The sequence below is a fragment of the Hylobates moloch genome, unplaced genomic scaffold (genome assembly GCF_009828535.3).
Source record: "Hylobates moloch isolate HMO894 unplaced genomic scaffold, HMol_V3 SCAFFOLD_14, whole genome shotgun sequence".
Taxonomy (NCBI): Eukaryota; Metazoa; Chordata; class Mammalia; order Primates; family Hylobatidae; genus Hylobates; species Hylobates moloch.
In genome coordinates this window covers 13,193,550-13,216,947 of record NW_026652289.1, presented here as the reverse complement: position 1 = coordinate 13,216,947, position 23,398 = coordinate 13,193,550, and the positions used below count along the sequence as shown (strand labels likewise).

At 42.6% G+C, this 23,398-nt stretch overlaps 1 protein-coding gene and 1 non-coding gene across 2 annotated transcripts in view; one reads left to right on the top strand and one right to left on the bottom strand.

Moving 5' to 3' along the window:
• The window catches only part of LOC116481826 (uncharacterized), a 130,594-nt gene that overhangs the window by 71,031 nt on the left and 36,165 nt on the right, over positions 1 to 23,398 (top strand). The gene's annotated exons all lie outside the window — the stretch shown is intronic.
• On the bottom strand, positions 2,092 to 2,226 carry LOC116482782 (small nucleolar RNA SNORA70). The gene has a single exon (XR_004252047.1). It is a non-coding gene; the product is annotated as a small nucleolar RNA SNORA70 (small nucleolar RNA).

Here is a 23,398-nt window from a genome sequence, read left to right as displayed (position 1 = left end):
CACCCTAACTCCAGGATTCTTCCGCATTTGGTTTATTCCGTCAGCTTCCCTGATATACCTCTGAATACCCAAGATTGGACATGATCCTGCAAAAGAATTCAAACCTCAAGTTAGCAAGCAGAGCTGCAGCCATGTGGCCTCTCCACTTCTTCATTCATTCCTTCTTCTGCCTCTGCAGTTTCCTATCTGGGTGCTGTTTTGGGAAACTGTTTTTCATCATTCATTGCTATGGTTTTAGTTTTGGTAGTTAGCCAGAGAGCAGCTGATCAGCCATGTCAGCAGACTAAGGAACACTCACAGAGATTTTCTTCTCTGCAAGGAAGGTTTGATGTCTCCGTTTACCTTGGGAAGAAAGCAGAATGTTCGCAATCTCACTGCCTCTAGTCTCTCTAGTGAATGTAAAGGCAAGTTCCTTCTCCCACTCCTCCTCTGCCTCTTCATTTTTATTCTCCTTCTCATTATTGTTATCATTACTACCAAAAGACAGTCACCTCTAGGGGAACAACTATCAAATGAGAACCTCTCAGAGCACAATGTTTTGATGCTGAGTGGAGGCTGCACACCTTGCGACCGCTCCCTGGTGGGAAGACCGGCTCTGCCTGCCCCAGCTGAGATATCACTTAACAGTGCAGGCTCTTCAGGGGCAGGGCCTGCTCAACATGTTTACAAGATGTGTAGCTATTAGCAACATCTTACGGCTCAGCTAATTAACAGGGAGAGTGCCTGATGAAGCCTGGCTCTAACGAGGACCAAATTGCATCAGTGTTTGGGCTTTAAACTGATACCAAAAAATAACTCACCGCAGGTGTGTTTTGAGTCGCATCTTCCCCCAGCAGGTTGGTTGGTTGTTATGCTTCAGCTACCGCAGATCCCAAGGTGGCCCAAATGCCAGGGTTACGAGTTTATTAAGGTCATTTAAGTTGGTTACATGTAGCCATTATTTTAGCTGAGTGGTTAAGATCGTACACGGTCACTGATATGGCTTGGACCTGCGTCCCCACCAAATCTCATATCAAATTGTGTGGTCTGGTGGGAGGTGATTGGATCATGGGTGCTCATGAATTCTCATAAATGGTTTAGCACCACCCCCGTGATGCTGTCCTCAGGACAGCGAGTGAGTTCTGGTGAGATCTGGTTGTTTAAAAGTGTGTAGCACCATCTCCCTCTCTCTCTCGTTCCTACTCCAGCCATGTGATGTGCCTGCTTTCCACTGCCCACCATCATTGGAAGTTTTCTGAGGCCTCTGCAGAAGCTGAGCAGATGCCAGCATCATGTTTTCTGGACAGCATGCAGAACTGTGAGCTAATCAAAACTCTTTTTTTTGTTGTTTGAGACGGAGTCTCGCTCTGTCACTTAGGCTGGAGTGCAGTGGCATGATCTCAGCTCACTGCAACCCTGCCTCCCGGGTTCAAGCGATTCTCCTGCCTCAGCCTCCTGAGTAGCTGGGATTACAGGTGTTCGCCATCACACCCGACTAATTTTTGTGTTTTTAGAAGACACTGGGTTTTACAATGTTGGTCAGGTTGGTCTTGAACTCTTGACCTTGTGATCCACCTGCCTCCACCTCCCAAAGTGCTGGGATTACAGGTGTGAACCACCGCACCTGGCCTCAAAACTCTTCTTTGTAAATTATCCATTCTCAGGTATTTCTTCCTCTTTTTTTTTTTGGACAGGAAGTAGGATTTATTGGTGAATATTAAGAGGGGGCAGCACAGTGGAAGCCCTCATGAGTACAGGGCCTGCCACTTGTCCAGAGGGCCACAACTGGGGATGTACTTGATCCCACAGCCATCTGGGATGAGCTGCTTCTCAGTCACCATGTCTTCAAATTCATCTGCATTGAACTTGGTGAACTCTCACTTCTTTGAGATGTGGATCTTTGGGGTGGCCAGGGAACTTGAACTTGGTCCTGCGCAGGGCCTCAATCACGTGCTGCTTGTTCTGCAGCTTGGTGCAGATGGACATGATAACCATGGTACAATATGAACCCCGGCCACAGTGCCCTGGGGCTTTCCGAAGGCACCTCGCATGTCTGTTTGGAGCCTACATTGGGGTAGTACAAGGTCAGAGACATGAACATCCATCTGAAGGGCCTGTCTCCAAGGTCCCTTAGAGCAATGCATACAAGAAACAGGCTGTGTACACTACCAAGGAAGCTGCTGTTTGCAGCCATTGCACACCTGGCCCCTGTGAGGAAAGGAACTCAGTCAGCTTAATTGGCTGCAGATCGGATATTTCTTCATAGCAATGTGAGAACAAACTAATACAGTCACCAACCCCCATGACTCCTATACCAGGAGCCACCTCGTCCTGCCACAGCTAAGGACATGATCTAAGTCTTGTCTTGGATGAGCTCACTCTCCACTCTGTGGCACATGTTTTCCTTTCAAATGCCCCTGTTATTCAAGCGGGAATGAAATATTTCTCTCGCTTTTCTGGTTGAAGTCTTTCCATGCTGAATTTTCTTAATCAGACCAGTAGGTGAGTTCCATTTCTTATAAAATCTTCCTTTTACTAATAATCTCTTCAGCAGATAATGACCTTAGCAACTGTTGACACAACTTCCTCTATTTGAAGTTTTAAAAGTTTTGTTTGGTTAAGAAAAATAACTTGGAATTTTGAGGTCACTTCTATTGCTACTCATGGATTGAATTGTCCTGGCTAGTGATTTATTGCTTTTTGCCCACTGGTAGGAAGGAGGTTCCTAATGTTGGAGGTGTGCCCTGGTGGGAGGTGATTGGCTCATGGGTACTCATGAATTCTCATAAGTGGTTTAGCACCACCCCCTTGATGTTGTCCTCAGGATAGTGAGTGAGTTCTGGTGAGACCTGGTTGTTTAAAAGTGTGTAGCCCCTTCCCCCCCCTCTCTCGTTCCTACTCCAGCCATGTGGTGTGCCTGCCTTCCACCGTCCACCATCACTGGAAGTTTTCTGAGGCCTCTGTAGAAGCCTAGACATGGTAGAACCTATGTCTATTTTATGAAGGGTAAAATAGCACCCCTACGATACTGTATCATCCTGCCAGAGTTTAATAAATTAGGGTAAAAACCAGTATTTCCCAACTCTCAAGGGAAAAGGCTGTGTTATTTGTGAAGTATTATCAGTAGGATGATTTTACCAAGGCATCTTGGTTCATTCTCAGTGTTGAGGAGATTCCTATATCCACTGGGAAGCTGACCAGGCATCATCTAAGATCCTTTTCGGGGTAGAGAACATGCCAGCACCAGTGGCTACTCTTGGACAGAAGGGGAAGGTTGGTAAAGGAGTCAGCTGACAAGACTTTCACTTTTATTTTTATCCCCTTCAGTAGATTTTGAAAAATGAAGGTCATGTCTTGCTGTTGAATAATAATATCTTTTATTTAATTTTAATTTTTATTTTTGAGACAGTCTCGCTCTGTCACCAAGGCTGAAGTGCAGTGGTGCCATCTCAGCTCACTGCAACCTCCGCCTCCTGGGTTCAAGCAATTCTGGTGCCTCAGCCTCCCAAGTAGCTGGGATTACAGGCACCTGCCGCCATGCTGGATAATTTTTTTTATTTTAGAAAGACTGGGTTTCACCACGTTGCCCAGGGTGATCTTGAACTCCTGAGCTTAAGTGATCCTTCCGCCTTGGCCTCCCAAAATGCTGGGATTACAGGCATGGGCCACTGCGCCCGGCCAATAATCGTATCTTTTTTCAGGCTGTGCTTCAAATGTTCCCTTAGTTCTCTTAGCTGTGTTTACCTCTGAGCATACATAAAAAGGGGCTGTGGACTTAGGGCTGCCCCCTAGGAATGGTGGCACCTGTGTGGTCAGAAGTGACAAAGGGTCACATACAAACCAGAAGGTGGGAGGTGACTCATGGCAATTTCCACCCCTGCGCCAAGGCTGGTCAAGCCCTCTTATTTTGGGGGCACTTTGAGGGGAGGGTGGGATAAGAGTTGCAGTTGGAAGACAGGAATATGGCTCAGGTGACCTGCTACCTATGACATCATTCCTTTCATGCTGAGCTCACAGGGTGGCTGCGAGGTTTGCTATTCACTAATCGCACGTTGGCTAATCCATCACGTTCATGGAGCAAAGGTCAGCCACATACATGCAAAATAGCAACCAAACATCGCTCCCAATATTGCCTAATGACTTTCTCTTGAAAGTCAGACTTGGGCTGGCCTCACCTTCCAGTATCATCTAGCTGGTGCATCATAAACTACGAGGGTTCTACCGGAGCCACCAGAGGCTGACACAGCTGCCCTTCATCGGCTCCTCTATGAAGCTCTGTCCTCTGTCTCTCCTGAGAACATCCTCTCCCGCTCCAGCAGGTCTTCTAGCCACATATCTTTATTCTTGCCTTGATTCTAAAACCATCCCCAGTCTGCTTTTGCCTAATAGAGAGGGAGAAAAGTCTATTGCTTTCTTTTCTTTTATTCCTACTCCCCCTGGCTGTTTTTGAGTCAGGATCTTGCTTTGTCACCCAGGCTGAAGTGCAGTGAAGGAATCACAGCTCACCCACTGCAGCCTTGAACTCCTGGACATAGCCATCCTCTCATGTCAGCCTTCCAAGTAGCTAGGACTACAGATACATGCCACTATACCCAGCTAAGTTTTTATTAAACATTTTTTATAGAGACAGGGTCTAGTCTCAAGCTGGTCTCAAGCTCACTGCAGCTTCAAACTCCTGGCCTCTAGCCATCCTTCCACCTTGGCCTCCCAAAGTTCTGGGACTATAGGCGTGAGCCTCTGTATCCACTGGAAAGTCAGTTTCTAAGAGCTCAGCATCCATCCAGTGGGAGAGGTGAACATAGGCATCTCTCCTCTGTGATCACTGCCACTGCTATGGGAGAACAGGAAAAGATGGCAGTTGATTTCTGTCCTTTCATCATGAGTCCACCTACTCTCCTTCCCATCTCACATCCTGGACTTGCTTCCGACGACAACGTTATCAAGCCTGCAATTAAAAGCAACCACTTTTATGAGTCATTGTTTTGTGAAAGCAAATACCCTCAATATGTTGATTTAGAAGGTTTCAGGGGAGCCACCATGAGGCCACTTGTGCAATGCCAGGCTAACTACTTTTGAAAGAGGACCATATGCTGCCTTTACAACATCCCTTTGGTGTTTAATTTGATGAAACAATGTGCCACAATCAGCTGTGAGGACAGCAGCCGTGATTGATGGAGAGTGACTCACGTGGTCTGACTCTGATTTCAATATCACTGTGCTAATCCCATTATTCGCTTGAGTTGGCTTGTTTTGGGCTACCTTAAAAAAAGTTATTTCTTTAATGGTCAAATTGCCATGAGGTCTGGAAGATTTAATGTATCATAAAACTCATTAAATAACCAGCCTGGCAGCCCACACTACTGGGTAGTGTGTTAGCATATGGGAGATCCTAGCTGAAGACTTCAGCATTCATTTCAATGCCACCCAGCCAAAGCCTCAAGGGACAAGTCTGGAGTGTGTGTTCTAAGCCAGCATTCCTCCAACTTTCATGGACGCATGACCCATCGGAGTGCTTTATGAAAGTGCAGATTCTGATTCAGCAGTTGTGGGGCGAGATTCTGCATTGCTGACAAGTTGATGTCCATTCTTCTGGTCCAAGGCCCACACTTTGAACACTAGTGAACATTCACTAGAGGGTCTTGTGAATATCCATTGACAGCAGCTAACACTTATGAACCACATGACTGTGTTGTAAGTACTGTATGTGTGTGTTTTATGTGTCTGCTTATTTAATCTTTACTTTTAACCTCATGAGGGAGACATTATTATCACCTCCATCTTCTAGATGAAGAATTAAATAATTGAATACCTAAGTGAATAAGCTAAATAACTGAGGCCACACAGCTTGGTTCAGTACTTTTTGCCTTTTAGGCATGTTTATGAATCTGTGAGATCTATTTTTAGAAGTTAATTACCAAGTCTACTTTTTTTCCAGTTAAATGCCTAGGTCGTGGTTATTGTTGTTTTGTTACTTATGAAGTAAAATAAGCAGAATAAAACCCCAAAAAACAAAATAACCTATTTGTTATTTGAAGTCTTTTAAAATATAACATCAACAATACATTTTTCACATTAAAAAATCTATTGATTTGAGAAAACTGTGCTTAAACCATGGCCCCAGGGCGAAATGAATGGTGAACGGGAATAAAATAAAATTCAAAACCATGTCCCCTGACTGCACAGCCTCTTTGTTTTTTGTTTTTGTTTTTTTTTTTCCAACCTCATCATTACATTCCTTTCACATAGGACTCAGTGCTCTGGCCCCATTTTTAGTTAGAGAACGGTGGCTCTTGTATAGATCTGCCGTGGGCTTGTACTGGGTAAAACGATGAAATTCATCCTGGGGGCTTTAGACTTCTCTTTCTGGATCCCTTTCTCTAAAAGATAATATTTACCACACCAGGGTGCCGCTAATACTGAATCAAAGCAATGTGTAGCCAAGCCATGGGCGGCTAATATCCTAACCTGAGCCCTGCCTGGTAGTGGCAGCCGTGTGAGCCTCTCTGGTGCTTTATGTTGAATGGGTGCTCGGGATGAAGGGACTCTGGCAGCCTTCCCAGAAGGGGAGATGGCAAAAGAGAAAACAAACACCTTCTAGAGGTTTCTGGGGAACTTAAGGAATCCTAGAAAACCTGTGTAAGGTAACACAAGTACGTTTCTCCTCCCATCTGTTTTAATTGGCATTCCCGCTTACCATTCATTCACCCTGGGGCCATGGTTTAAATACAGTTTTCTCAAATCAACAGATTTTTTAATGTGAAAAATGTATTTTTTTTTTTTTTTTTTTTTTTTGAGACGGAGTCTCGCTCTGTCCCCTGGGCTGGAGTGCAGTGGCGCGATCTTGGCTCACTGCAAGCTCCGCCTCCCGGGTTCACACCATTCTCCTGCCTCAGCTTCCCCAGTAGCTGGGACTACAGGCGCCCGCCAATACTAATTTTTCGTATTTTTAGTAGAGACGAGGTTTCACCATGTTAGCCAGGAAGGTCTCTATCTCCTGACTTCGTGATCCGCCCATCTCGGCCTCCCAAAGTGCTGGGATTACAGGCGTGAGCCACAGCGACTGGCCGAAAAATGTATTTTTGATGTTATATTTTAAAAGATTTAAAATAACAAATAGGTTATTTTGTTTTTTGGGTTTTTTTCTGCTTATTTTACTTCATAAGTAACAAAACAACAATAACCACGACCTAGGCATTTGACTGGAGAAAAGGTAGACTTGGTAATTAACTTCTAAAAATAGATCTCACAGGTTCATAAACATGCCAAAAAGGCAAAAAGTACTGAACCAATGTCAGTTCAGAAAACTCACTGAACCCACACAAATGCCCCATTTTATACAGATAAAATAAGAGTTATATGTCAAAAGATAAACCAGGTTACAGCATTACAACCTTTCCTTTAGAATGAATGTGCTGAAGGGGAAGAACATTACTAGACTGGTGATCAGGAGGCCTGAGTTTTAACCCCATGTTAATTTGAACCTCAGCTTCCTCATCTGTAAGATGAGGGAGACTGACATCCAGACCTGACGTTAGATGAATTAAGCCTCACTGGGGGCTGCAACACCAGCCTAAGGTTTACTGATCGGGTAGCTCATTCAGCCACAACCATCACCCTCTATTTTTCTATTTTCCTCTGGGCTTTTAGATGCATCATAAAACATTAGGATTTTTCTGCTTCAGCCAGTTGCAATTGCTCAGAAACCTCATAAGAATATATATTCCTTTTTTTTTTTTTTTGAGACAGGGTTCCCAAGGCTGGAGTGCAGTGGCACAATCATGGCTCACTGCAGCCTCAACCTCCCCAGGCTCAGCTGATCCTCCCACCTCAGCCTCCCAAGCAGCTTGGAGTACAGGCACTTACCACCATGCCCAGCTACTCTTTCTGCTTTTTATAAAGACGGGGTTTCACCATGTTGCCCAGAATAGTCTCGAACTCCTCAGGTCAAGGGATTGCCTGCCTCAGCCTCCCATAGTGCTGGGATTACAGGCATGAGCCACTGTGCCTGGCCACTATTTATTCTTTTTCTATATATATAAGGAAAATATTTACATATATTTGATTGCTGGACTAGGCATTGTGTAACACATAAAGTATCCTTTACAGTAACAGCATGAGATGCTGTTCTCTCCATTTTACAGATGGGATGGGGAAGCTCAAAGAGGTTAAGAGACCTGCCCATGGTCACTGGGAGACTTGAGGCTTTACCACCATGAAAATCTGTCCATGTAGGTCAACGGCATTTCCTTCTGCAGAGACCTGTGCGCCATGCCCATCCCTTCCTGCTAATGATGCAGCTTGCTTGCTTGCTTGCTTGCTTTAGCCTCAGCTCTTTTTTAGAGCAGGGAGGCTTTGTATTTTAGCCTATAGTGTGCTATTAGCAATGCTTTCCATCAGCAGCCTTTGTTTCTCCTAAGGAGTAAGACAATAAGCAGCCCTAAGTATTTATTCATTTCTCTTCAACTCTTGCATGGAACTTAGGTCAGCTTTAGTCTTATTCGCCTCTGTGTTCTTTGTAATCTTGTGGTTTGTATGGAGAAGTCTGCCCCAAACAGATGACCTGATTACTGAAACCCCCGCATTTTCTATGGTTTTCCATTGTAAGGGAATCACTGCACTGTAAAATCCATAGGAAAATGCCATTTCTCTAAGCATATTTCTCCAAAAAGATTTCACCAAATGTACGCATCTTCTTAACCTGAAGTTCTTCATCAGTCCTGGCCTCTGTCTTTGAAATGCCCAAAATGTGATGATGTAGGAAAAAAAATTTAGGGTTGATGGGAAAGGAATGGATTTTAAAGGAAGATGTTTGCAAAGTTCTGGGAGTGGTAAGGAGAAATGGGAAATGGAGAGAGACCACTCGGGTCTGTTCTGTGTGCAGCCATAGTGTTGTTTGCTATTGAGTTGTTTGTAACTTTCCCATTCCCATCCTCAGATTTAAATGACCAATTTTGGCATAAGGACTCACAGGTGCAGAACATTCTATAGGCTTGGACGACTTCATAAAAAACGATTCAATCATATCTGGGACGAAGGCTGTCCCACTTATTCTCTCTAGCAGCCTAATGCTCTTGCTTTATTCAGATTTCCAATAGCAACTGTCATTGACTTTGTACACTTATGCATTGCATTAAGATTGTACTTATTGTTTGGAACTGTTAATGCTGCAAATACCCGTGCAAGACTTAGACACTGATAAGAGAAAAGGTTGTAAGGAATGTTTGAATTAACTCTTAACTGCTACTTGCAAAGTTTCCAGAAGGTCTGATTTTTAAAAATTGTCTTTAGCATATGTAGAAAGATGTGATCATGAACTCACTGAAATATGGCTACCCTGGGAATGTATTTTATAAAGAAGAAAAGAGTTCTTAATTCAAAGACATTGGGTCATGTTGAAGTTGAAAAAATTCTTGTCTATTACCTTTTTTCATTTGTGTTCCCTAGAATTCAATAAAAATATATGCTATCACTCCTGTCCCTGTCTACTGCTCTGCCTCAGTTATAATACAGCAGAGAGTTATTTAACCTAACCCACATTAAAAATTATCACCACATCGAGAAATCACCTGGTAAAAGTATTTACTTTCTTTCCTGCAGAGCATTCTCTCTCAGTGATTTTTGCATTAGTTTACTTTAGTCACAAAATGATGCAAACCAACAAGGAAAACTAAAATGGTTTTTATCTAATGTACATATAATTGCCTATGAAAAAGTTTCAGAAATCTCAATGACCCATTGCATTATTGTAACCTGTTTTAAGCAACAGGTACTAAAATGAATAGAAATGAACATTTTTTATCTTTCTCCTTCCCCCTCTGCTCCCTATCGTTTAAAATCACATATCTTACATTAATTCCATTAGATTTTCAGCTGCTTTTCGAGAAGCAGGGTGTCCGAGCACAACAAAATGTTTCCTGCCAAACAATGGTTCTGCTTAATTTGATGCCTTACGCAGAAACCCAACAATATTCCATGAGACCATTACACACTATTTTATCCTTTTCTTCTCTTTTTTTAATGTTTCACTTGCAGGAGCAGGGAAGGGAGGGGGAGAGGCTAAAACAAACTAATTTTGGGTCATTTTATTCCTTTAGCAAACAGTTTGAAGACTAACCAATTTGTACTTACAAATCTGGGGCATTAGCAGACGGGGACCCTAAATCCTCACGCATGCAAGCAGTAACTGTTTGTATGCCAAGCTGTTTGTAAGCCTGATTTGACAGGAGAGAGCTATTCATTCTTTTGTCAACTGTCAGTCTAAAAACGTTAACCTGCCTGGGTCCCGGGGTATGGGAGCGCTAAATCTTCCGTCCTACCACTGTATAATGAACAGACTGTTTCATTAGTGGGACAATTCACTCGACAAATCCAGCCCAAACAACTTATTTCACAATTTGTGAGCAGAATTAAATTTCGGGGGAGTCGCAAGAGGGGGGCGGGAGGGGAGGAGGGGGAGTAGGTGAGCGGCACACAATATACTGAGGGATCAATGTGTTGGGATAAGTGTTCCAGGCAATTTTGCTGGCAGTTGTGGGCTGAGGCTTGCAGGGCCACCGCATGCAGATCAGCGGATTAGGGGGACCGCAGCATTAGGTCAAGTGTCTCGAGGGGAGCTGATAAACACCCCAAACCTGACAACAGATTTTCCTTTCTTCCTGCACCACTTGTTAAGTGTCAGAGCAAATCTTTTGAATGGCAGTGGAGTTTACTTAGAGGCCCTTTCTTCAAGAAGACACTCTATCCATTTTCTGAGGCCCATTCCAGGCTGCCTCAGGAATAAATTTGCCCCACATCTCACACACACAAAAAAACGTCTTTTTCCTCCACATCTTGACTATGAGCCTTTGTCTCAAGGTGTGTGAACCAGAACAAAAATCCACATCAAGAGCCCCTAAGGTTTCAGAGCCTCTGGATTTAGCTTTAATACAAATTAAACACTTTGAAGATTACACAAATACTTTTTTTTTTTTTTGGTCACAGAAAAGTCTCATTTTAAACATTACCAATGTATGGATTCTGTTAAATGGAGAAATTTTAAGCAGCAAAGGGTCATAGAATGACTTGATCTTAACAATATCCTATATGTACATTGCTGTTAATTCAAACAGAGTAAATAGCCAGCATGCTATATTTCTTTCAATTTAAGAATCCCAAACAGGAGAAGCCAGCCATGCTTATTGTATTAAGTTGTGTCTCTGTGTTAACTCAAAGTGCATGATAGAAAATCTGTGTTGCAAAATTAAAAATTTGCTTACTAGTTTTGAGCAGAGAAGTTTGTTTTCACTTTGAGATGTTCTAAAATGTTTAAATAGCCTCAAATGTTTGAGGGCTCTTTGTTGCAACTTGGTTTTGCATTATGGTTTTGTTTTTTATTTTTTTTGGCTGTTTAATTTTTGATTTGGTATGGTGTGAAAATCTAATGTAAAGTTTTCAAGTGACCACTGTTAAAAGGATCAAGTAGGAAAGTCCTTGGAATATTAGCATGTCATTTTCCCAGACATTTGAACTGGAGCCATTTTGGGCAATCAGTTTGAAGGTATTTTCCTTTTAATAAGTATTATCTAACAAACAGAGTCTTATGGAAGAGAAAATAAGTGTTTTGGCTATATTTTTACAATACTTTTTTGAATTTAGGTAGTGGAAAATATGTTACTGAAGTACTGAACAGTATTTCTGTGCTGGACCAACACTATGATAGTTATTTCAATATTATTGATTTCTATTGTGAACTCCACCTACTCTATAGAGAATATTTAATCAGGCAAACTAATACTTATGCCAAAAATGCATCTTATTCTCCCTCTTCCGCTAGAAAATTTTGCAGGATTAGAGCTATTATACTATCTAGTAGTTACATCTTTGCTGCCTGAGCATCTCAACACTAAATGGAACCATTACAGGACATTCTACACTCACTCTATACCCTGGATTCCTGTTATATGAAGAGATTCATTATTCTTTACCTCATTTTCACCATTTTTTGGTAAAGAAAAATGTACTGTATTTCACTGTGCTGAATGCAACTGCCAATCAAGATAGTCTGCAGCCTACCTGTGGACCTTGATGATTTCACATGTTCTGTGGAAGAATTTCTCCCCCACCTCCAATGATTATGGCATTCCTTGGGAAAGTTAGCTTGGTATTTACTTTTCCCCAGCAGGTCCCAAGCTGACAAAAAAAAAAATAAAAATAAAAAATAAACAACAACAACAACAACAACAACACAAAACAACAACCAGTTAGCCAGGCTGTTTCAATGGCCCATTGAGTTCCATGATAGCAAGAATTCTATGAATAATAATGGGACACGGAATCCCGTGCAGCCTTGCGGAGAGCTCAGCCTAATCACCCGGAAATTCTGCTTCATCACAGCCCTTTCTCTTGCCATAAAACTGCTTGGGCTCTGTCTTTGCTTCCACATCATTTAAGCCTTTCTGCCCACCCTCCAGCAATCCCATCCCTGGGGCCTCTGCCCGTCACTATGCTGGGGCTCCCCAGGGCTTCTCAAGAGGCTCCGTCAGCTCCATCCTAAAGGCCTGTTCGCAGCACCAGATGAAGTCCACACCTCCTCTTGTAGGACGTTCAAGCAACACAGGCCAGAGTAAGGATCAAAGTAAAAGTCATTCTAAATTCACCACTGAGAGATACCACTGCCAATAAACAGGAGACCGCTTTTTCGGATGTCTATGCATTTATACATCTTGCCCAGTAACAATGGTACTATATCATACATACCATTTTCTTTAATTTTATTTGTATAAATTTATGAGGTGCAAGTGGAATTTTGTTGTATAGACAGATTGTGTAGTGGTGAAGTCAAAGTTTTTAGTGTATCCATCATGCAAATGAGGAATATTGTACCCATTAATTAATTTCTCATCATCCACTCACTCCCATCCATACATACCATTTTATAAACAGCTTGTTTCAGCCAACAATGTGTCATGAAGTTTTTTTTTCATTTCACTGACTCTATATCTTCATATTCCTTTTCTTTTTTTTTGAGATGGAGTTTTGCTCTTGTTGCCTAGGCTGGAGTGCAATAGCACAATCTCAGCTCACAACAACCTCTGCCTCCAGGGTTCAAGTGATTCTCCTGCCTCAGCCTCCTGAGTAGCTGGGATTACAGGCACGTGCCACCATGACCAGCTAATTTTTTGTATTTTTAGTAGAGATGGGGTTTCATCATGTTGGCTAGGCTGGTCTCGAACTCCTGATGTCAGGTGATCAACCTGTCTCGGCCTCCCAAAGTGCAGGGATTGCAGGTGTGAGCCACCTCACCTGGCCCATATTCCTTTTTAAAGACAGCATCAAAGTTCATCATATAGATACTCTTTAATTATACAATTAATCCCTTTTGTGGGCCATTTTTGGGGGTGCTCATTTTTTTCTTATTAGAAAGAAAGCTGAAATCAATGTCTTGTACAAATACCTTTTGTGTAGTTCTCTGGTTAGCTCTTTAAGATAAAGACTTAAAAGAGGCATTGTTAGGTCAAAGGATATATAGGTTTTCACATATGTAGTTAAGCTGACCTCTGGAAACTTATTGTATTATGCTAATCCTGTCAGCTGCTTTTCAGGGGCAGGAACGCAGTGGGGCAGGGAGGCCATATTTACTTGTGACACAGGATTTTTCTTGGCCACTTTGCCAACTGGGGACTTCCATGGCCAGCGACCCCACCCTGCCCAGACCTCGCTTAGCCTGGCCTGCCTCTGGAGGCACCCTGCCCACTCAGCCCACCAGTGTTATAGCTTGTACCCAAGTTTGGTGGTTCCTGAGCTCTTGTCTCATGTCCAAGAAGAATGAGGATATGCTGACAATTGAAGGGTGAGGATAGGTGGAGAAGAATTTTATTGAGTGATGGAACAGCTCTCAGTGGAGAGGGAACATGGAGGGGGTGGTCCCCCACCCCTGCAGTCGGGTGGTTTCTCTCTCCCAGTGTGGCTGAGTCAGGGACTTTTATGGGCTCAGAATAGGGGAGTGTGTGCTGTTTGGTTTGTGAGTATGCAAAGAAAGGCTAAAGCAAAGGCACAACTCAAAGGTGGGCACAGCAGTGTAGAAAACCAATTAGAAAAGGTAAGTATATGTAAAACAGGTGCAGGGTGGGGACAAATCAGAGGAAAGTGTGCCAAATGGGAAGACAGGTTCTCAATCCAATCTGTGGATTTGACTTGTAGCTTGGCTTTCAGGCTTTAGACTGTCTTTAGCTTAAAGGTCAGGTTTCACCGGGGACCTGCCCATATCTGCCTAGGTATTTGTCTGCCTCCTGCCACTATCAATTCCCCCCCTCTGAAGAGGTACCTCTAACTGTCATTAGGATAAGAATGGTGACCAATCTTAACTGCTTCATGCTGACAGGAGGTGCCATTTTGGGAAAATGGCAGTCAGATCTCCCTCAGAGGCCTCTCTAAAGTTCCCTGACAAAAGGGAGCCATTGTCTGAGGCTCCAATTGCATGACCATTTGCAGTTTGATGGCCTAAAGGTGAAAAGAGACAAGCCAGGTTATTAGAAGACATGTATCAAAATGAAACAAGGGGGTAAGGACAGCTCAAAAATCTTGAGGTTGCCAACATGCCCAGATAACTGATGGCTATAGTTATACCTGCTAAGATTTGAGTGTATGGAGCTTGGCTTTGGTTAGCTCCCTTGGTCTTATTTTCCCAAACAAAGAAACCTTGGGGTTATGGGCACCCTATCTAGTCCTATCACCTGGCAGGATTTGCAGGATAATTGCCCAGAACTAGAATATTGATCCAGGTTTTTACACAGCCCTTTTGTTTCTTCTGAGCTGCAGCTGGCGATCACTGGTTGGTTCACAGGAATAAGCAGGGTTAGTCTAAAATGCAGACAAAAACTTAAAAACAATGAGACTAGAATTTAATGTCAAGTGTATGATAAGTTTTGAAACATATTTTTTCTCTCTCCCATCCTTATTTTTGTTAAAAACAAATCATAATAGGACTGAGTTGTTTGCAAAATAAACTTTCATCTTATACATGGCTTAATTATCTGCATGAAGTGCAGGAAGAATAATTATTTTCACATAGGCTTTTCTAAGTTGGCTTTGATGAAACTCTGTTCCAGAAGTAATCTTAGATAAAACTTTTCAAAGCTGAGCTCAGCCATGGGTTTATACCCTCAAATACCTATGATTTGGGTAAATTCCTGTCTTCCTGAGGTTCTAAGAAAGCTTGGGGCTGCTGGGCCTGTTAGAAAGTGACATTCTTTACTCACCACAGGTTACAAAACCTGTAAAGGAACTGTGTAGACAAGGTGTGAGGACAGCTTTCCCAAGGGGCTCTTATTGGTTCTGCAAGTCAAGCTTGATTCCCTAAAGGAAAGTACATCATTCCAGTCAAAGCCTTGGCAGAACAACAAGTTTCTCCAATTGAATATTGCTGCAAAAGAAAATGGATTCTTATTGCACTGGTGCAAATAACTATATTGCCATAAGTTAAGGATACTCACAAATAGTTTCCAAATTCTAGAAAAACCAGGCAGAGAGAAACAAATATGCTCCAAATTTTGTTCACAGGAGTATATCTTACTCAACTGTTAAAAGTTGTAGATAGCTCAAAAGATTCCTTGACTCTGAAAAACAAAACAAGCATCAGCAATGTTTTAAGCAAAAAGTTTGAAAACATTACTTCAGTTTTCTATTGATTCAGTCCAGTCAGTTAACTCTCGTTCTGCTTGATTTTCATGAACATTTCAGCTCTTCATGAGTCCTGAATGTTTTTCCTTTATTCCAGTGTCACAATCTCCAAAGATATCAGCAACCTGCATTTAAGAGCACCTGTCAAAGTTCTATAGCTGATTATCAACCATCTTTTGAAAAGGAACAATACAAGACAACAATTATCTGTGAATGACAAAATGTTCAGGCTAGTTACAGTTAAAAACTTGATCGACAGAGAAATTTGGTTACTTGTGTGGTTTACAATAACTTAACATAACAACCTTAATTATTATTGATAACATATACTCAGACATTAGAATTTTAGAAATCCTATACAATTTTGGAACATACATTAATATTATTCACCAGAATAGAACCTGAAAATTAAATGTTATTTTTATTTTGGCAATCCCATGTAACTAAACATGTCAAATAATCCTGTTTACCTCTCTTTTGGATGTTCCAGGGGCCCTCTGTAGCATCCAAAAGTTAGGGGTTAGAAAAGACAACCTTGAAGCTGAAGTTTGATTTTTGGGGAAGCCTATAAACATGTTAAAGGTTTAAAACATTTGATATTATGCAATAGAATTCCAGGTTACCACAAGTCATTTATTTAGCCAAAATGATGATTTAAAACATTTTTAAAAAGGCAAAAACCTTTACATATTAAGAGGGAAGACTTAGCTTTCCAAACAATCTGTCTTGTCTTCCTCCCTCCTTTTTTTGAAACATTATAGATAATTCTATCCAACCTTAACCAGTTTGACCATGAGGTGAGGTTCTTGTAAACCTTCTATAACCCTTTACAAATTTGTGTTAAAGAGCAGATCAATGCCTTAAGAAAACCCTGTTATGCTTTTATTCCAATGCTTGATTTATGGAAAAACCAAATCATACCCTTTTGAATTTAGTTGATCACACATGGAGTTTCTTTTACAAGATTAATTTTTACCAATCTTTCACAACTTGTTTAAACCTTTAGCTTTATCTTATCTGATTTAAAGCAATTCTTTAACCCTCTAAACTAGGCAAAAATTTACATTTCCATGCCTTCTTATAATCTTTTACAAAAATATATTTTACTTTCTTTACACACCTTGCATGTAAATCTATTTTCAGTAGTCCCAATTACATGTTATAATGGTAACTCTTAGCAATTTTTAATTTTAGTGTAAAACCTGGTAAGTTGTTTTAATTATGTACTAAGTGCAGCTAAGATCTGACTCTTTTCAGTATAGTAAGAGGTATAGTTAACTCCACATGTCCCAAGGCCTTACCAAACTGTAAAGCAGGTGAGCCGAACAGTTTTCAAAATCCAAAGAAGCAGTTTATGACCTTAGAGTGTTTAGCAAACCTGATATCTGAACATAATTTAGACCACATGTTTACATTTTGGAGACATTTGTATTTTACCAATAATCTTTAAAACTTTTTATTTATCAAAGATTAAAGTCATGTGAACTAAATGGCATTACAGCTTTTATTTTTCCTTTAAAAATTTTGATCTAAGCCTTTATTTTCTTTAAGCCAATTAATTAGAGCTCCTTTTTATACAGACAGACAGAAGAAGATCCAGTAGTTGTAGGATTTTTCATCTGCCAGTTTCTTAATTGGATTACTGACCTCAGGGTGGAGCCCTTCAAGAGCAGGGCTAGGAAAGCATGCAATTTCTAGGGCTAATAAACAGGCATAGCTGGAAGACAAATACAGATTTTGAGAGGGTTCTATCCACCTTTACTTCCTGGTGTTCCATGAGGAAAACACAGGTTTTTGCCCAAAATGGGGTCCATGGCCCTTTTCTGTTTTTCCCAAGCCATCCCAGGCTATCAGAAGTTATCTTAGGGCCTCTCATGTGTGCATTAAGGGTGGCAAGACAGGCTCGGTGGCTCATGCCTGTAATCCCAGCACTTTGGGAGGCTGAGGTGGGTGGATCACAAGGTCAGGAGATCGAGACCATCCTGGCTAACACAGTGAAACCCCATCTCTACTAAAAATACAAAAAATTAGCCGGGCGTGGTGGCGGGCGCCTGTAGTCCCAGCTACTCGGGAGGCTGAGGCAGGAGAATGGCGTGAACCCAGAAGGCAGAGCTTGCAGTGAGCCAAGATCGTGCCACTGCACTCCAGCCTGGGCGACAGAGCAAGACTCTGTCTCAAGAAAAAAAACAAACAACAGCAACAAAAAAAGAGTGGCAAGACAAAATGAAGAAAAATAATTCAGGCGACTGAGAAGAAAGTAAACTTTTTCCAGCAAAACAAGATCCAAGAAGAGAAAAAAAAAAGCATAAAGGCCTTTCAAATATACATATAGCTTGGATATCCACTTTTAATTAAGGTAACTTTTAACTGTAGCACTCTTAAAAAAGTTCTTTTAATTCCCTTATTACCCAACTTTAGCCATGCCAAGCAGCTGATATTTCTGACTTTTGAACTTTACCAAAAGTAACCTCACAGGTGAAACCAACAAATCTCAACTAAGGTTGATTTAATCATGAGTGTACAAGGTATTTTCAGAGCTGGTAAGCACTTTTTACAAAATCTAAAATCTTTAAAGGTAGCTCAGAGAAAATGTTATGGGATCATTGAGGTGCCACTTTTCTGGCCAGAAACTTCTGTGCAGAAACCCGCAGTGGGGCGGGCAGCTCCAGGTGTCTGCACAGGTGCTGGCTGTCTGCAAGGCTACGGCTGGACCATGCACACCACAAGCAGCTTCCAGAAATGGCACTGGGGAACATGGTGGCACCCAGAAGCTTGAACATGCCAGAAATCACAGGGCCCCAAGGAGGGAGTCACAGTCCTGGCTGAGGGAGCTCCCTGGTCTTGGCTCCCTGAAACGTTGCAGCTCTTTTCTCCATCTCTTCACCTGTAATGTGGCAAGCAAAGGGCATGTCTTAACCCTGTTTGTGTTACAGCTGTTTTAGCCTCGCCATTTGGCAGGTCCCAAGTCTTGTCCTGTGACCAGGAAGAGTAGGTATGCTGACAAGTGGAGGGCAAGCAAGAAGAAGAGGAGCTTTATTGAGTAATAGAACAGCTCAGAGGAGACCCTCAGTTTGTAGCTCCTTTCCACAGCCAGGGTGTCCTGATGAATGTTCAGCTCCTAGCAGAGAGGGTAGCTCCTCTCTACAGCTGGTCATCCTGTCATCTGCTCTGCTCTGGTTGAGCATGGGGCTTTTATGGGCCTCAGCGGGGAGAAAGTGTATATCAGTTGGTCCATGGGTGGCCATGGGGGGCACCTGGAAAAGGCACCACAAATTCCCACTTTGGTCTGCAGTTCTGGCAGCCTAGTCCCCAGTCGTCAGGCCCTCCCTGGCCTGAGGTGGGGCCTCACCAGGGACCCACCTCCTTCTGTCCAGGAGCCTGTCTGTCCCCCTGCCACTGTCCATGGTGCCCAGGCTACTTGTGCCAAGTAGCACCTGCAGACCAGCGCCGAGCTTCCCTCAGTGCCCCTCTCGGCTTCCCCACCATGCTTGTCAGTGACCAATGTCCAGAGGGGGCTGGGGCAGCAGGGGGCTGGTGTGTCTGGTGTGCCAATACTGCCCCGAGTGTGCACACACCTGGCTGGGCTGTGACAGTGCCCATGCTGGACTCCAACCCTGCTCCAAGATCAGAGCAGGTGCTGGGAGCTGGGAGAGGCCAGGCAGCAGAAGTAGACACCCCTGAGGGTGCAGAGTGCAGAGACACCCAGGTCCTGCACCTGGGAGGGCAGGACTCCTGCCCTTTCCAAGGAGCATGCAAGAAGCCCTGGCTGTGCTTCCTTGCAGCTTAGGGTGGGGGCTCCAAGTCCTCACTGGGCCCCTCTCTCCCCACCCCTCTGTGCCCAACTATGCTTCTCCCCGCCATTGCGCAGCTTGGCCTGGCCCCTTCACAGCAGCCTCCAGGACAGCAGGCTCTTGGGGGTCTCCCACTTTTCCCTGGCTCCTGCTGTCTCCATGGAGAGTGGCACTGCCCTGGGCCCAACTCTACCTCCTCCTTGATCTCTCCCCTGCAGTGGTGGCAGATGAGAGCAGCAACTTGGAGCCAGGGTCTGGAGTTATGGAGGTTAAGGCCCTGGGGGCAGGTCCCACCTGGCTGCTGCGCGAGGGTGGGGGCTGCACAGTCAGCTGCCTCAGGGACATGGGGCACAGGGGACCCACCACCACCGTTGCTGTTCCCACAGCTGCTCCTGTCACCACCTCTCACACCTTCCCACTGCAGTCAGTGCAGTGGTTGCTCTGGACAGCCCACTGCTGCCATCAAAAGGAAGCTAGAAGTTGTTCATGGAGGGGAAGAGAATCAGCAAATGGTAAAAGTCATGCAGATATTAACCAGAAAGTACTCATTCCCTAAGCCAGGATTGAACCCGGGACACCATTGCAAAATGGCAAAAACCAAAAGAAAGTACTGCCACGTGGTTACAAGGTCCAGCTGCAAAGGACGTAAAACAAGATGGAGACCTCATCCAGTTCTTTTCTTTAGAGAACTTTAGCAAAATTTGTTACTAACCAGTTTGCCAGGCTGGCTTGAACAGTGGGCTTATGGGGTCCTAGGCCCATGTTCTATCCTAAGGCATCCCTCTTTCTGATGGAAAGATACAGAAAGACAAATTCTTAGTACAATGGATTCACTATAGCTTAAGACTGGTCTCACAAATCCCTTTTTCCATTAATCAAAATTTATGGAGGATATAAACAATGATTTTTACTAATCACTGAATGAGGACATGCTGACAATTGAAAGGTGAGGATGGGTGGATAAGAATTTTATTGAGTGATGGAACAGCTCTCAGTGGAGAGGGAACATCGGGGGTGGTCCCCCACCCCTGCAGTGGGGTGGATTCCCCCTCCCAGTGTGGCTGAGTCTGGGACTTTTATGGATTCAGAATAGGGGAGCGTGTGCTGATTGGCTTGTGAGTATGCAAAGAAAGGCTAAAGCAAAAATATCACTCAAAGGTGGGCACAGCAGTGTAGAAAGACAATTAGGAAAGGATAGGTATGTAAAATAGATGAAGGGTGAGGATCAGTCAGAGGAAAGTGTGCCAAACAGGAAGACAGGTTCTCAATCCAGTCTGTGGATTTGACTTGTAGCTTGGCTTTCAGGCTTTAAACTGTCTTCAGCTTGGAGGTGTGGTTTAACCAGGGACCTGCCCCTATCTGCATAGGCATTTAGCTGCCTCTTGCCACTATCACTTGTATTAATTCAGCCTCTTGTAGCCTGCAGCTCTCATGCCTTGGAACTAGGGTTTGTCCTGTAGGTTCTCATCAAAGCAATTTACAAAATAGTTCTTCTGATTTCTCCCTTTCTTTTTTCTTACCTAAGTAACTCAAGACATTTTAGGGACCAATTTCCTAATGCTTACAAAAGTCTCTTGAATTATTTGAATAAAGTGGTGATGTAAGAGAAGCATGTCAATTCTTGCATTTCATGTGTCAAAAGGCTTAGCTGGTCTGTGGATCATCTTTCCGTATTTTCTTTGGTTTTGATGCCTTTCTTTGTCACTATATCTGAAAAGACCGAATCCAGGGACATGCCTCTCACCTCTAGTCATAGTAGAGGTTCACTCTATATTATTTTTAGTTTTGTTGAAATTATAAAACTGACACGGTCAAATTCCACAAAACTTGTAAAAATAAAAAAGAAAACACATCACAAATAATTTCTCCAAGTTATGACATCATCTTCACAACCATCATTGACAAGGCTCCACAAGGGTTGGCCCCATTGATGAATGTGCCTCCCCTTTATGGCTGGGATGTGGTGTTTTTACTTAAACCAAGAAATAAAAGGATTTATGAACTTTCAGAACATTGGCTTCTCAAAAGTATACAATGCTTTTTCTTTATAAATAAGATTGTTTTGCTTTTCAAAATTAACTATTTTTACTTGTACAGTAAATATGAGATTTGATTAAAAGAAAAAAAAAGACAAGGCAAAATGGGAGCCCTGCCTATGTATTTTTTTTTTTTTTTTGAGATGGAGTTTTGCTCTTGTCACCCAAGCTGGAGTGCAATGGCACAATCTCAGCTCACTGCAACCTCCGCCTTCTGGGTTCAAGAGATTCTCCTGCCTCAGCTTCCTGAATAGCTGAGACTACAGGTGCACACCACCATGCCTGGTTTAATTTTTTTTTTTTTTTTTTTTTTTTTTAGTAGAGACGGGGTTTCACTATGTTGGCCAGGCTGGTCTCGAATTCCTGACCTTGTGATCTGCCTGCCTCAGCCTCCCAAAGTGCTGGGATTACAGGCATGAGCCACTGTCCCTGGCCCCTGCCTACATTTTTATTATTTTATTATTGAATAAACTGAGGCACCATGTGCAAAATGGAGCAACTAAAGTGGGCTTTTTGTCCAATTAAAATGTATTTCTGAATAATGGAGATAATTTTCCCATATGATGGTATAGGAGGCTGATAAGCACAGCCCAGATCTGTGACTGTGGCTTGGTCTTCTGCATGGTCCAGATCTCCCTTTCCTGCCTTTTCTTCCATGCTCCCGTGATCCATCCTAGTTGGACTTCAACCCTTGGGTTTCCCTGGAGCTTTGCTTCTTTGATGCACATGCATGAATTCTTACATTTGTGTATTTTGACATTCTTCATTTCCAACAGCTGTGGGCTAAACACTTACAGGCAGGGAGTGGTTTTGTTTTGCAAGCTGCTAGGATATTTGCCAAGAGTTTAATGTTTCCTTATCCTGTATGCAAAGCCTGTAAAAATGCTTTTAGTTTGTCTTTTGTCTTACTTCTAAGTCTTGCCCTCTGTTTCAGGAGCTGTGGCTGGCGAATCTGCATGTTATGTTGGGACATTATTTTTTCACAAGGTTTAATTTCTCTGTCTCTTTAAAAGTTGAATGGACACTGCTTCCATTTCCCTTTGTGATCAATAGAGTGGTCTCATATTTGTAATTTCTACACTCATCAAATTATGTCAGTAGGACATAATTTCTTGATGGCCACTCAATCCTATAAGTGATTTGCTCAACACCTTTGATTTTAATTAAGTGGTTCCTGAGAATTGTTAAAACAGCAAGCTCTGAATGGAAAATAGATTCAGGAATTTAAATCACACTGAATCCCTGGACATGAGCTCTATGAGGGTAGATAATTTTGTCTGTTTTGTACACTGCTGTCTCAACAATAGCTGGCACTTACTAGGCATTGAGTAAATATTTGCGGAATAAATGAATGAGAGAATCTAATAAGAAAGAATGACAACAGCTGATACACTTGGATGCAGAAAAAAAAGAATGGAATAACTGAATAGTTTAATGTCAAAGTGGATCCCTTTTCTCACTTCTGTGACTTTGCTAAGTGTCTTAAATTATCTGAATTGCAGTTTCCTTATCCATAAAATAAACACTTGGTAAACCCCAAAGTCTCTTCAAGCCCTAAACTTTTGTGGTGTGTGATATACAGGTAAGGGATGGTCTAATCTGTGCACCTGCTACAAGGCAGAACCACTATGGAAAAGGCAGTTCCAAATGGAGACTTTCCCAAAACATTTAAGGAATGGAGCCACTGAAGACGAAATGTATAATCTCAAGGAAGCACTACTGAGGGATCCTATTAGTTTCGATGCATAGCTTTCCTTCTCCCTTTGTTGCTCCTTCTCTTCCTTTCTCCCCTTCTTCCTTCCTTTTATCAGTCTCATTACCACATCAGGTGATTAACTGATGGGTCCTATGAATGAAATGAATTTGAAAGCTAGTCAAACAAAAAAAGACATGAGACATTTACTAGTTGAAGCACGTTGTGCTTTCTAATCTGGG